Source organism: Pan troglodytes, chromosome 15 (assembly GCF_028858775.2).
Source record: "Pan troglodytes isolate AG18354 chromosome 15, NHGRI_mPanTro3-v2.0_pri, whole genome shotgun sequence".
In the NCBI taxonomy this organism is placed as follows: domain Eukaryota; kingdom Metazoa; phylum Chordata; class Mammalia; order Primates; family Hominidae; genus Pan; species Pan troglodytes.
This window is the reverse complement of record NC_072413.2, coordinates 75125522-75137601: the sequence shown is the minus strand read 5'-3', so window position 1 is coordinate 75137601 and position 12080 is coordinate 75125522. Positions and strand designations below refer to the sequence as shown.

The 12080-nt window shown below is 48.7% G+C and overlaps 1 protein-coding gene and 1 pseudogene across 6 annotated transcripts in view; one reads left to right on the top strand and one right to left on the bottom strand.

Moving 5' to 3' along the window:
- The window catches only part of TMEM63C (transmembrane protein 63C), an 83535-nt gene extending 75679 nt beyond the window's left edge, over positions 1-7856 (bottom strand). For 3 of the 6 annotated variants that reach the window (XM_016926482.4, XM_063793803.1, XM_054666172.2), the window contains exon 1: positions 7692-7856. The gene's annotated coding sequence lies outside the window, so the exon portion shown is untranslated. Of the gene's footprint in view, positions 1-1797; positions 1888-7691 lie in introns of those variants that run through there. The other 3 variants (XM_054666171.2, XM_016926488.3, XM_016926485.3) reach the window with 3 other exon arrangements.
- A 2114-nt stretch (positions 7857-9970) lies between these two features.
- Positions 9971-10688, top strand: LOC112205392 (protein FAM204A-like; annotated as a pseudogene).
- Positions 10689-12080: the final 1392 nt, after the last annotated feature.

Here is a 12080-nt window from a genome sequence, read left to right as displayed (position 1 = left end):
CTGAAAAGGAGCAATTCATGAGCCAGGCACATGGCAACTCCTTTCACTTGGAGTAAACCGGTGCTGGCCCAAACCCCCGATCTGGAGATGCTGTCAGGGAGATAACTGAAGTCCCTCTACCTGTGGATCCCCACTCCCTGGCTATGCTCACAGCTGCTGGCACTCGGGCAGGAGGGATGCCTGCTTTTGGCTCCGATAGGCCCACAGAAATTGTGTATCCCTGTGGGGGCATGATGGGAAGGTAACCAAGAGACTTCACTTCCCTTCTTCAAGCTGCTTCCTTCCCAAGAAACTAGAAAACATATCTTAAAGGAGGAGAAAATGCTGGTGCTGTTCCCTGTCACCGACATCCTCCACACCCATCAGGAGGCCCTTGCAGCCTCAGCTTCTCAGCGCTGGGACTGTGGGGTGCGAAGAGAAGACAGGAAGAGGCCCCTCCAGTCTGCCCTTTGGTGGTTGGGGAGTCAGAAGACCTGCATGTAGGTAAGATACCTGGAGAACTCACTCCACCCTCTGTGCCTCAGTTTCCTCATCTGGCTCTGGCTCTAAAATGTCGCTCTCTCCTTGCCTCAGTTTCCCTCCAGGGAAGGTCATCTGTCCCAGGGAGAAGAACGAGGTGAATTCACTTCTAAGGGGAAAGTTCACTTCTAAGGGCAATAGATGGAATGTAGCCCATTTCTCCCAGGGACAGGGGCCGGAGAGAGAACAAGGATGAGGTGATAACAGAGGGTGGTGCTAAGAGATGGACCCTTTCTTGAGGGAAAACACATCTTCCTGGAGCGTTGCAGGCTGTTGAAGGAGAAAGTTCATCTCCTCATTCCCATCAGCACGGGCCTTCCTCTCCTCAAAGCCAACTCTCATTCTTTCCTTGAACCCACAAGAACAGCACACGCTCACACCCCCTCTGCTCACTTAAGTGTTTTTCATGAGCAATTTTCTCCTGTCCCCAGACAATCTAATTGCTGCTTACACCCATGATACCCTGGAGCCCCATGCAGAAGTTGCAACTCCCTGCATTCTCAGGGATGAGGAAATGGGGTGCTGGGGTGGGGGGAGGTCCTGGGGTCTAGAGAGGAAGAAGGGCCCCTGCCCCTCCAGAGGGCATTCGGTGAAGGCAGTGCCTGGGAGGCCAGCTCTGTAGGGCCTGCTCAGTGACCTTGGTCAAGCCACAGCACCCCTGGGCCTCAGTTTCCCCAGGGCCTTCATCCAAACACAACGTTTCTCTCTCAAGGCCAGGGCGAGTAGGGAGGCAAGAGCCTTTCTTTGGAAACACATGGGGAAAGGGTGGCATTGTTCCCCTGGGGGCCCAGGAGTCCAGCCCGCCAGGCAGCAGCGCAGCAGTGACGTTGTCATAACCCATAACGGCGGAGCAGACTGCCCCCTCCCGTCCCAGCCCAGAGAGTGGGCGGCAGAGCCCTGGGGAATCCCTGGGTGGGGGAGAGGGTAGCCCCGAGCGGTAACTCCCACCTGGCTGTCAGGCAGGAGGCCGGGGACCCCCCCAAGCAAACCTCCTACCCACCTCCGTTCCCCCAACCCAGTGAAGACCGGCCTACTAAAGCCACGCCCTCCCGGGTGGGCGGCTCAGGCCACCCTTTCCTGGGTACAAGCTAGAGACAGCCAGCGTGGCAAGGGACTGTGGCGCAGTCTCCCCTACCCCCATCCCTCCCAATGCAAGGTCTCAGAAAGCACAGAAACAAGCAATCCTTCCCCGCCCCCTCCCCGTGCGGGACCTGGGTCCGGCGCCCCTTCTTCCCGGCCCGAGCAGCCCCGGTCACCGCACCCGCGTCGCGTGCTCACCACATTTGCGTCCTCAGCACCGCGGCCCCAGCCCCAGGCTCGGCGCTCAGGCCGCCAGGCTGCAGTGACAGGCTCCACGCTCCCCACCTGGGAGGAGACTGCCAGCGGGTCCTCCTCCTCGCCGGCTGGGCGAAGCCAGCCCCACCTGGCAAGGGACTGTCAGCAAATTCCTCTCTGCATCACTGTGAGAGAGGCATCCCGGCTCCTCCCAAGCAGGGGCCAACCTTGGCCCCGCCCCAAAGCTGCTCTGACCTGCCGGGGAACCCAGGCTGGCAGATCCTACGCGAAGACCCAGGCTCCGCCTCAGAGACCCTGTCGCTACCAGGAACCATCTGCAAATTACTATCTCAAACGCACAAGGCTGCCGGTCCCTGGTTCCAGCTTGCTCCAGCTCCCCTGATGCACTGGGCCTTGGCAGCTCCTTTGCCACCTCCCCTCGCCCTCCCTGAGGCATGTCGCCTTTCCCAGTCTCCTTAGTCCCATCAGCCAGAAGCAAGAAAAGCCACTCCACTCCCACAAAGATAGCCCTCTGCCCCGCCCAAGGACCAGGTCCTGGCACCAGCCTAGTGGCTGGTACCCAGCTGCTACCCAGACTCCTTCTCCAGCAAAGGAGTGATCTACAATTGGCCACAGCCCCACCAGGGAGGGCCAAGGGAGTGAGCTGGGTCATTTCCGGTTTGCGGTGGGCCACACTCCTGCAGGTATCAGAGTTTCATCAAAGTCCTGCCCACTCTGCTATAGACACTGGTTTTGACCCTGAGGACAGGTGCCAGTGTTTGCAACCCCCAAAGATCAGTGTGCAAAACAAGGGGCAGTAGTAAACAGCCTCTCCCTCCCAGGCAGGGGCCTAGGCATATTTATGTCATCGACATTATCTGGCACTTGCAGTACAATAGCTGATGGGAAAGGAGCCACTGCCCAATGCTCTCTGAAAGTGACTCCCTTTCACCAGTTAGGGCTGTTAACAATATGATAAGAATGCCATAGAGGAAGCCCTGTGAACACAAGGTCATGGGGTGCCAGAGGAGGGGGTCAAAGGCTGGTTATGCTTTCATGGGTTGATTTCCCCATAACCAGCAGCACAGCACCCCCTTCCACACAACCGTGTCAGGCTGGCGCACTCTAGTCATCTCCCTCTTCCCCTGACCCCCTGGTTCTCATGACCCAACCACCCCACGAAGACCCAAGGGTGAGCCACATAGACAGACTCTGTCGAAGTCTATCCATTATCCACTCACTCGCCCAGGCTGGAGTGCAGTGGTGTGATCTCGGCTCACTGCAAGCTCCGCCTCCCGGGTTCACGCCATTCTCCTGCCTCAGACTCCCGAGTAGCTGGGACTACAAGCTCCCGCCACCACGCCCGGATAATTTTTTTGTGTGTGTGTATTTTTTAGTAGAGACGGGGTTTCACCGCGTTAGCCAGAATTGTCTCAATCTCCTGACCTCGTGATTCGCCCACCTCAGCCTCCCAAAGTGCTGGGATTACAGGTGTGAGCCACCGCGCCGGCCCACTTATTATCTTTTTCATTCACGGGACGGGAAGACTTTTGAACACGTATTCTGCAGTGGCAACAGGGCATCAGGGTCTAGGTTCCAGCCCTTGCTTAGCGGCTATCATGCTGTGCAACCTTGGGTAGCTCACTTGATCTCTGTTTGTTTTTCCCTCTCATCTGTAATTCTGAGAGGGCTGGGCTAGTTGGGGTCTCACACCCCTCTGCTCTGACACCTTTATTCTCGTCTAGGATAAAGACCAGTGGGTACAAAGACAAACCAGATCAATACAAGAATAGTGCTGGGAATGCTAGCAGCCTGCATTTCAGTCCCAGATGGGCCACCTAAATGTGGGACTTAACCTCTCTGTGCTTTTTTTTTTTTTTTGGCATATGGAAAATGGGGGAAAACAATAATCATAAGCTTAAAGGGTGATTGTGAGGATTAAATGAAATACCATATACAAAATAAATGCTCTGCAAATATTCATTGTTGTTGCTGTAGTTATGCTATTCACAGTCTGGTGGGACAGCATAAATTCTCAACAAAAGCAGTTCGTCTTTTCCTTCTCTGCTTCATCATCACAGAAGCTGTTGTAAGCTCATATCCAACCCACTCCACCTCCTAGAGGAGAAACCTGATAAGCATCAAGGTCATGCCGTAAAGAGAGGCCAGGTGTGGTGGCTCACGCCTGTAATCCTAACAGTTTGGGAGGCTGAGGCGGGCAGATGACTTGAGGTTGGGAGTTCGAGACCAGCCTGGCCAATGTGATGAAACCCAGTCTCAACCAAAAATACAAAAATTAGTTGGGCGTGGTGGCGGGCACCTGCAATCCCAGCTACTTGGGAGGCTGAGGCAGAAGAATCACTTGAACCCAGGAGACGGAGGTTGCAGCGAGCTGAGATCATACCACTGCACTCCAGCTGGGCAACAGAGTGAGACTCCGTCTTGAAAAAAAAAGAAAGATACAGTAAAGGGGGACGGAAGCCAGGTGTGGTGGCTCACACCCGTAATCCCAGCTACTTGGGAGGCTGAGGCAGGAGGACTTCTTGAGGCCAGGAGGTTGAGATCAGCCTGGGCAATATAGAGAGACCTACATCGGAGAGGAGAGGTGGGGAGGGGAGGGCAGGAGAGGGAAGGGGAGGGGAGGGGAGGGGAAGAGAGGAGAGGGGAAAGAAAGAAAAACAAAGAAAGAAAGAAAGGAAGGAAGGAAGGAAGGAAGGAAAGAAGGAAGGAAGGGGAAGGGAAGGAAGGGAGGGAGGGAGGGAGGGAGGGAAGGGAAGGAAGGGAGGAGAACCCATGGAAGGAGGAGAACCCATGGAGATGCCAGGTGGGCTGTGTGGTGGGGAAAGAGATGACCCCAATGTCCCAACCAACCACCTAGATGAGTGTCAGCTTGTAGAAGGTTCTCAGTAAAGGTGTATGGGTATGAATAACTGAGGCTTTCAAAAGAAAGGCCCTTCTGGTCTGTGACACTGAAAACACTTATCATGCTCTCACTTGTGGATTGGGGTGGGAGTGCCTTTGGCCAGAGTTGTCAAATCTGAAAGATTATGCCTGTTATTGTCTTCATGACTGCATTGTTAACCTCCAATGTCTGGTCTGGGAACATAATCCAGAACAATATAAAAGAAATAAAAGGACTCTGAGTAACCCTTACAGTGAGCTGAGATGGCACCACTGCACTCCAGCCTGGGTGACAGAGCGAGACTCCGTCTCAAAAGAAAAAAAAAATAGAGAGAGAGGTACAGAAAAGGGGGATGGAAGCCAAGTGTGGTGGCTCACACCTGTAATCCCAGCTACTCGGGAGGCTGAGGCAGGAGGATTTCTCGAGGCCAGGAGGTTGAGACCAGCCTGGGCAATGTAGAGAGATCTACATCAGAAAGGAGAGGAGAGGAGGGGAGGGAAGGGCAGGGGAGGGAAGAGGAGGGGAGGGAAGAGGAGGGGAGGGAAGAGGAGGGGAGGGAAGAGGAGGGGAGGGAAGAGGAGGGGAGGGAAGAGGAGGGGAGGGAAGAGGAGGGGAGGGGAGGGAAGAGGAGGGGAGGGGAGGGAAGAGGAGAGGAGGGGAGGGGCTTTTTCTGCAGATCACCTTGTGTCTTCAATTGGTGCCCACCTTTATTTACTCCACACAAAATTTCAATAGATCCAGTGTGGCAGAGACTGCTAAGAGCCCCTTTTCTTTCCCTCTTCCTTTTTGCAGTAGAGCTCCCAAGATTAAAACCTGGATTTATGGCTCTCCTACTAGAGACCATATATCCCAGAACCCCTCGCAGCCAGGTGGAAGTATGAACTAAGTCCTAGCCAGTGAGATATGAGTGGAAGTAATAGGTTTAATTTCTGGGCCACATCCTTAAAAGGAAGCTGGCTGTTCTCTACTTCCTCTTTCCTGACTGGGATGTGGACATGGGGTGGAGGGGAGGGCAGCTTTGATGATGCTGACCAGGACAACTCCCTAGAGACAGTCAAGCATCAAGGCAGGAAGAACTTGAGTCACAAGATGACCTGGAGAAGTGCTCTAGAATGTTGACCACCTTGCATTTTTCTCATGGGAGAGCAATAACCTTGTAAAGTCACTATTGTCTGGTCTCTGTTGCAGCAGCTGAACCAATAGCCTAAAGGAGAAGCCACTTTCCTGATTTTCAAAACCACAGCAGATGAGCAGGAGCATGTTAGAAGGAGAAACAACTAATAAGAAAGCAAGCACAGTGAAAAGGGCAAAAGTCAAGAGCAAGAGAAGAGAGAACAACGATTAAAAAAAAAAAAAGGCCGGGCGCAGTGGCTCATGCCTGTAATCCCAGCATTTTGGGAGACTGAGGTGGGTGGATCACGAGGTCAGGAGATTGAGACCCTCCTGGCTAACATGGTGAAACCCCGTCTCTGCTAAAAATACAAAAAATTAGCCAGTTGTGGTGGCGGGCGCCTGTAATCCCAACTACTCAGGAGGGGCTTTTCCCCTTTTGCTCAGCACTTCTCTTCCTGCTGTCATGTGAAGAAAGATGTGTTTGCTTCCCCTTCCATCGTGATTGTAAGTTTCCTGAAGCCTCCCCAGCCATGTGGAACTGAGTCAATTAAACCTCTTTTCTTTATAAATTATCGAGTCTCAGGTATGTCTTTATCAGCAGGATGAGGACGGACTAACACACCACCTAATCTACCAAACATCATAGCTTAACCTACCTTAAATGTGCTCAGAATACTGACATTAGCCTATAGTTGGGCAAAATCACCTAACACAAAGCCTATTGTATAATAAAATGTTGCATATTTCAACACTTCATTATAAAATGGGCTTTGTGTTAGATGATTTTATTTATTGAATACTGAAAATGAAAAAGAGTGGTTGTATGGATACTTGAAGTATGATCTCTGCTGAATACATATGGCTTTTGCGCCATTTTAAAGTCAAAAAATTGTAAGTAGAGTCGTTGTAAGTTGGACTGCCTGTATTGATTGATCAGTGAAATTGTCTGAGATCTTAAACCAGCCCAGTGAACAACTACAGGGACCCAACCCTCATAGTTTTGTTGAGCCTATGGTGGCCCTGGGAACTTGTCTCTGCTATTTAGAAATAATTTCCATCATAAACACTCAAGCTCACAAAGACCTACACACACAAGAATGCTCATTGCAGAATTATTTGCAATTGCAAAAACAACAGTAACAATTAAAAAAACCTCACAACTGTGCACAGCCTACGCAAATGTACATGGGTTTTCTGTGGTACCCAGGTGAGATGTTCAGGAAAAATCAAAATGAGAGAGAAAAGGCAGGAAGTGAAAGCCACACACCAGTGTCCCTATTACCCCAAGGCCTGGTGCTGGGTGAGGTTGCTAGGCAGAGGGTAAGCAGGGGGCCATGGGGTTGGAGATGATGGGAGTCAGACCACAGATTTTACTACAAGACCCAGAATATAAACATATGCCACTGACAGGGACAGTATTTTCAAGGCAAAGCCAAGACACTATTTATACTTTAAGTGGCAAGCCACATACTCTAGGGTATCCCTGATCCCAAGAGCCAAATAAAAACTCTCTAAGAAAGTGGATACATTTTGGGAGCTCAGCTCCTATCACATGCTCTAATCTGCCTTTCCAGACAGAAGTGAATTTGTTTTCCTGTGCAGAAAGTAATGGGGAAATGTATTGGAATGGAAAACCATTTTTCCAGTGTCCTCTGCCTGACCAGACACAGGGTTGTGGATTTCTAGAGAGAAGAAGACTTCAGGCTTAGGTCTAGACACACAGCACTGTCTCTACTTGGAAGCTGGCATTCCCCAGTGGAGGAATCAGGCCCTATGATCACTCAGCCCTGCCACAGAAGAGAATCCAGGCTTCCCTTCTTCTGGGGCAACCCTGGCCCCTCTGCCCTCTCTTACCCCTGGCCTCAGACTGGGCCCCACTCACCAAGACCCCACCGGTGGGTAGTCTTAGCCAGCAGCAATCTCTTTTACTAGTACTAGTGGAAGACGAGAAATTCACAGCTGGTAGGAGGTCATTGTCATCCACCGCCACTATCACTGAATGATATTGGAAACTTCTGGGCGGGTGAGGTCAGAAGCAGGTGTTGATGACATCACAAAAGAAACACCACTGTGTTGTGCTGGAACTCTGGGATTCTGGTATCATTTTTCACCCAGGATTGAGCTCAACTGAGCATTTTCAGACAGATCTGGGGGTTGAAGTCTGCACAGCCTCACCTCAGTTCTATCTTGAGCCTGGCTGATGCCCTGCAGAATTAGATCCTTAAAGAATAAATGGGTCGGCCGGGTGCGGTGGCTCATGCCTGTAATCCCAGCACTTTGGGAAGCTGAGGCAGGTGAATCACGAGGTCAGGAGTTCGAGGCCAGCCTGGCCAAGATGGCGAAACCCCATCTCTACTAAAAATACAAAAATTAGCTGGGCACAGTGGCAGGCACCTGTAATCCCAGCTACTCGGGAGGCTGAGGCATGAGAATTGCTTGAACCCGGAAGGTGGAGGTTGCAGTGAGGCGAGACCGTACCACTGCACTCCAGCCTGGGTGACAAAGCAAGACTCTGTTCCAAAACACACACACACACACACACACACACACACACACACACACACGGGTCCTTGCATTGATATTTTATTGAGGCTATAGAACTCCCCTGCTTCCCCGAGATGATACTCATGAGGCAGAAATATGGGTTTCTTCTGGGCCAGAAAGTGTAGATCTCCTCTTCAGGGCCTCATGTCCAGGCTCTTGAAATCAGCTCCGTTGTACTCCTTCCCCTGGGAGTTGGTGTCTGTTTTCAGTAATGAACCTTTTCTTTGTTGCATAAGCTTTATTAACTTTGTGAAATATAATACATATACAGAGAAGCATATACCATAAGCAAGTGAGCACTATAATGAACAATCATAAAGCAAAGTCTTGCGTAGCGACACTGTTTAAGTCGATAAATAGAACATTATCACCAGAAGTTTCCCTGTATCGTTTCCCAATCCACCCCTTTCTCTTTCAGTCCCTTCCCTGCACAGAGATAGCCCTATCCTGACTTCAGTCTTTCCTTGCATTGCTTTGTACTTTTACCACCTGATTATTCATTCCTAATCAATATGGTTTGGTTTGGTCTGTATTTTGAGTGTACATTAAGAGAATTGGAGTATAAATATACTTTCATGTTGGGCTGTTAAAACTCAACATTGGTTTTTTGTTTTGTTTTTTTGAGATGGAGTTTCACTCTTGTCGCCCAGGCTGGAATGCAATGGCATAATCTAGGCTCACTGCAACCTCTGCCTCCCAGGTTCAAGCGATTCTCCTGCTTCAGCCTGCCGGGTAGCTGGGATTACAGGCGTGCGCCACCACGCCCAGTTAATTTTTGTATTTTTAGCAGAGATGGGGCTTCACCATGTTGGCCAGGCTGGTCTCAAACTCCTGACCTTAGGTGATCTGCCTGCCTCACCTCCCACAATGCTGGGATTACAGGCATGAGTCACCATGCCTGGCCTCAACGTTGTGTTTTTAAGATTCATCCACACTGTGGTATGCAGTTGGAGTTTATTCATTTTCATTACTCTATTGTTTGACTGTGCCATAAATTAATCCTTCCTGGTTTGTTTGGCATTTGTTTTTATTTCCAGTTTTTTAATAGTGAGTGCTATGATTTGAATGTTTTTTGTCTCCTCCAAAATTAATTAATTGAAAAATATAGGCCAGGTGCGGTGGCTCACTCCTATAATCCCAGCACTTTGAGAGGCTGAGGCCAGCAGATTGCTTGAATCTAGGAGTTTGAGATCAGCCTGGGCAACATAGTGCGATTCCATCTGTTAGAAAATACAAAAATTAGCTGGGCATGGTGGCGTGCACCTGCAGCCCTAGCTACTCTGGAAGCTGAGGTGAGAGGATTGCTTGAGCCTGGGAGGCAGAGGTTGCAGTGAGCCAAAATCACACCTCTGCACTCCAGCCTGGGCGACTGAGACCCTGTCTCAAAAAAAAAAAAAAAAAAAAAAAAAAAAAAAGAAAAGAAAAGAAAGAAAAGAAAAAGAAAAAGATGGTCAAGCAAGAACTCAATCATTTTAAACTGTTCCAGAGCATAGAAATAGAAGTAAAATGTCCACATTATTTTATACAAAACCCTGAAATAATACACTGAAATAATACACAACAATGATTTCACACAAAAATTATTTCTTAAAAAATTTTTTGGTTGACAGGGTCTTAAGATGGCTGCCGGGCGGCTGCATCCTGACAGAAGAAAAGATGTTGAGTGGGCTGGTACCTCCTGGCCTAAATGAAAGTGATGTTGAGTCAAACTCTGAAGATGAAGCTACATTGGAGAGCTCTGGGCTTAACTTACAGGAAGATAAAGAGGATGGGAGCAACAGAAAAGCAGAAATCATAGATTTCTCAACAGATGAAGCAAAAAGTGAAGCAGAGTCAAATGTAAATGCCTAAGAAGAGAGTCCTTCTGGAATTCCCTTATATATGTGGAATTGAACAGTCCTCAAATGCAGCCCAGTGGAAGGAGCTTACTCAGTATGTTGGAGTCAATGATAGGTTTGACCCCCCTGTTAAAAGGAAAACCACTGAGAAGGCCTCGAAAAGAGGATAGAGCAGGCTGTGGAGGAGTGGAATATTGAGAGGGCTGAAGAACTCAGCAACTAGCTAGCTACTCGAGAGCTTGGTGTAAAAATTGCCAAAGCAGTTGTCTGCCACAAGTTTGTAAAAGCCAAAAATGGAGACTAAAAATTCACAGGGCTGCCTGAAAAAAAGAAGAAACTCGCATGGGGGTTTGAAGCAAAGAAGAGATGGGCAACCAAAAGCAATGGGATATATGTAACTTGCCAGAGTGCTTGAAGACATTTATAGACTCAAATGCTCAATTTACCGAGAACGTTTTCCTGCCTGTGTTAAATGTCAGAAAATTGAGAGCACTAGAAAAGAAATAAGCATAAAATTTGGGAGTTTGATTATCAGCTCTTTTCAATCTTTCTCTAAGGACTTTGTCCCATTGAAGTGAATAAAATGAAGCATTCTGTTATTTTTATAAGAAATGTAAGAAAAAATATAGAAAAAAAGGAAAGGATTTTGTTTATTTATTTGTATAAACCCACAGTATAAAATTAGTTTTGCAGCCAGTCGCGGTGGCTCATGTCTGTAATCCCAGCACTTTGGGAAGCCGAGGTGGGTGGATCACTTGATCTCAGGAGTTCGAGACCAGCGTGGCCGGCATGGTGAAACCCCAGCAGCTGGGCATGGTGGTGCATGCCTGTAGTCTCAGCTACCAGGGAAGCTGAGGCAGGAGAATGGCTTGAACCCGGGAGGTGGAGGTTGCAGTAAGCTGAGATCGCACCATTGCACTCCAGCCTGGGCGACAGACAAAGACTCTGTCTCATAAAAAAAAAAAAAAAAAAAAAAATCAGTTTTGCTGCTTTTCATTTATTTGGTTTAGCATAGCCAGTGAGCTTCTCGTACTTCCTTTTTTTTTTGAGACAGATTCTCACTCACTGTGTCACCTAGGCTAGAGTGCAGTAGCATGGTCTTGGCTCACTGCAACCACTGTCTCCTGGGTTCAAGTGATTCTCTGATTCTCATGCCTCAGCCTCCTGAGAAGCTGGGATTACAGGCAAGCACCACCATAGCTGGCTAATTTCTTTTTGTATTTTTAGTAGAGACAGGGTTTTGCCATGTGGGTTAGGCTGGTCTTGAACTCCTGGCCTCATATGATCCACCTGCCTCGGCCTCCCAAAGTGCTATGATTACAGGCATAAGCGATCATACTGGCCTTGTACTTCCTTATCTGTACCCAGTATAATTACACGTTTACTGGAGCTGTGTTTTTAAGATTGATAATTGTTTACAATGGATTAGTCGTAAGTGCCAAAGAGTCTCAATTGATTCTGTCTACAAATGATGACTTGACCTTAATGTCATAAAAGTAGTTACTAATTTTTTTTATTGAAGGCAGTAGACCTGATATTTCAGAATTGCATAGTAAAAGCAATTTATTAATTTTTGTGTACTTCCAGATAAACTATTACAATAAAGAAAGGGGCCGAATGTTAAAAAAAAATTTTTTTCCATCTCGGTTACTGCCTGAGCAAGTTGGAGCTGTGGGTGAGGGTTCCCTGGAATGGGGACAAGTTGGTTCCAGATGGTTTTGATACACCTCATTCTGCAACCTTCCTTTTCATACTCCAGCCCCATAAAAAACACATGGTATGGAAGTAGTACTAGGAAAACTCCCTCTTCCCTTCTTCAGACTTGCTTCCTTACTTCTTTACTACTTTGGTCAGTATCACTGTAACGTGGCAGCTGCTTCTGAGGGGTC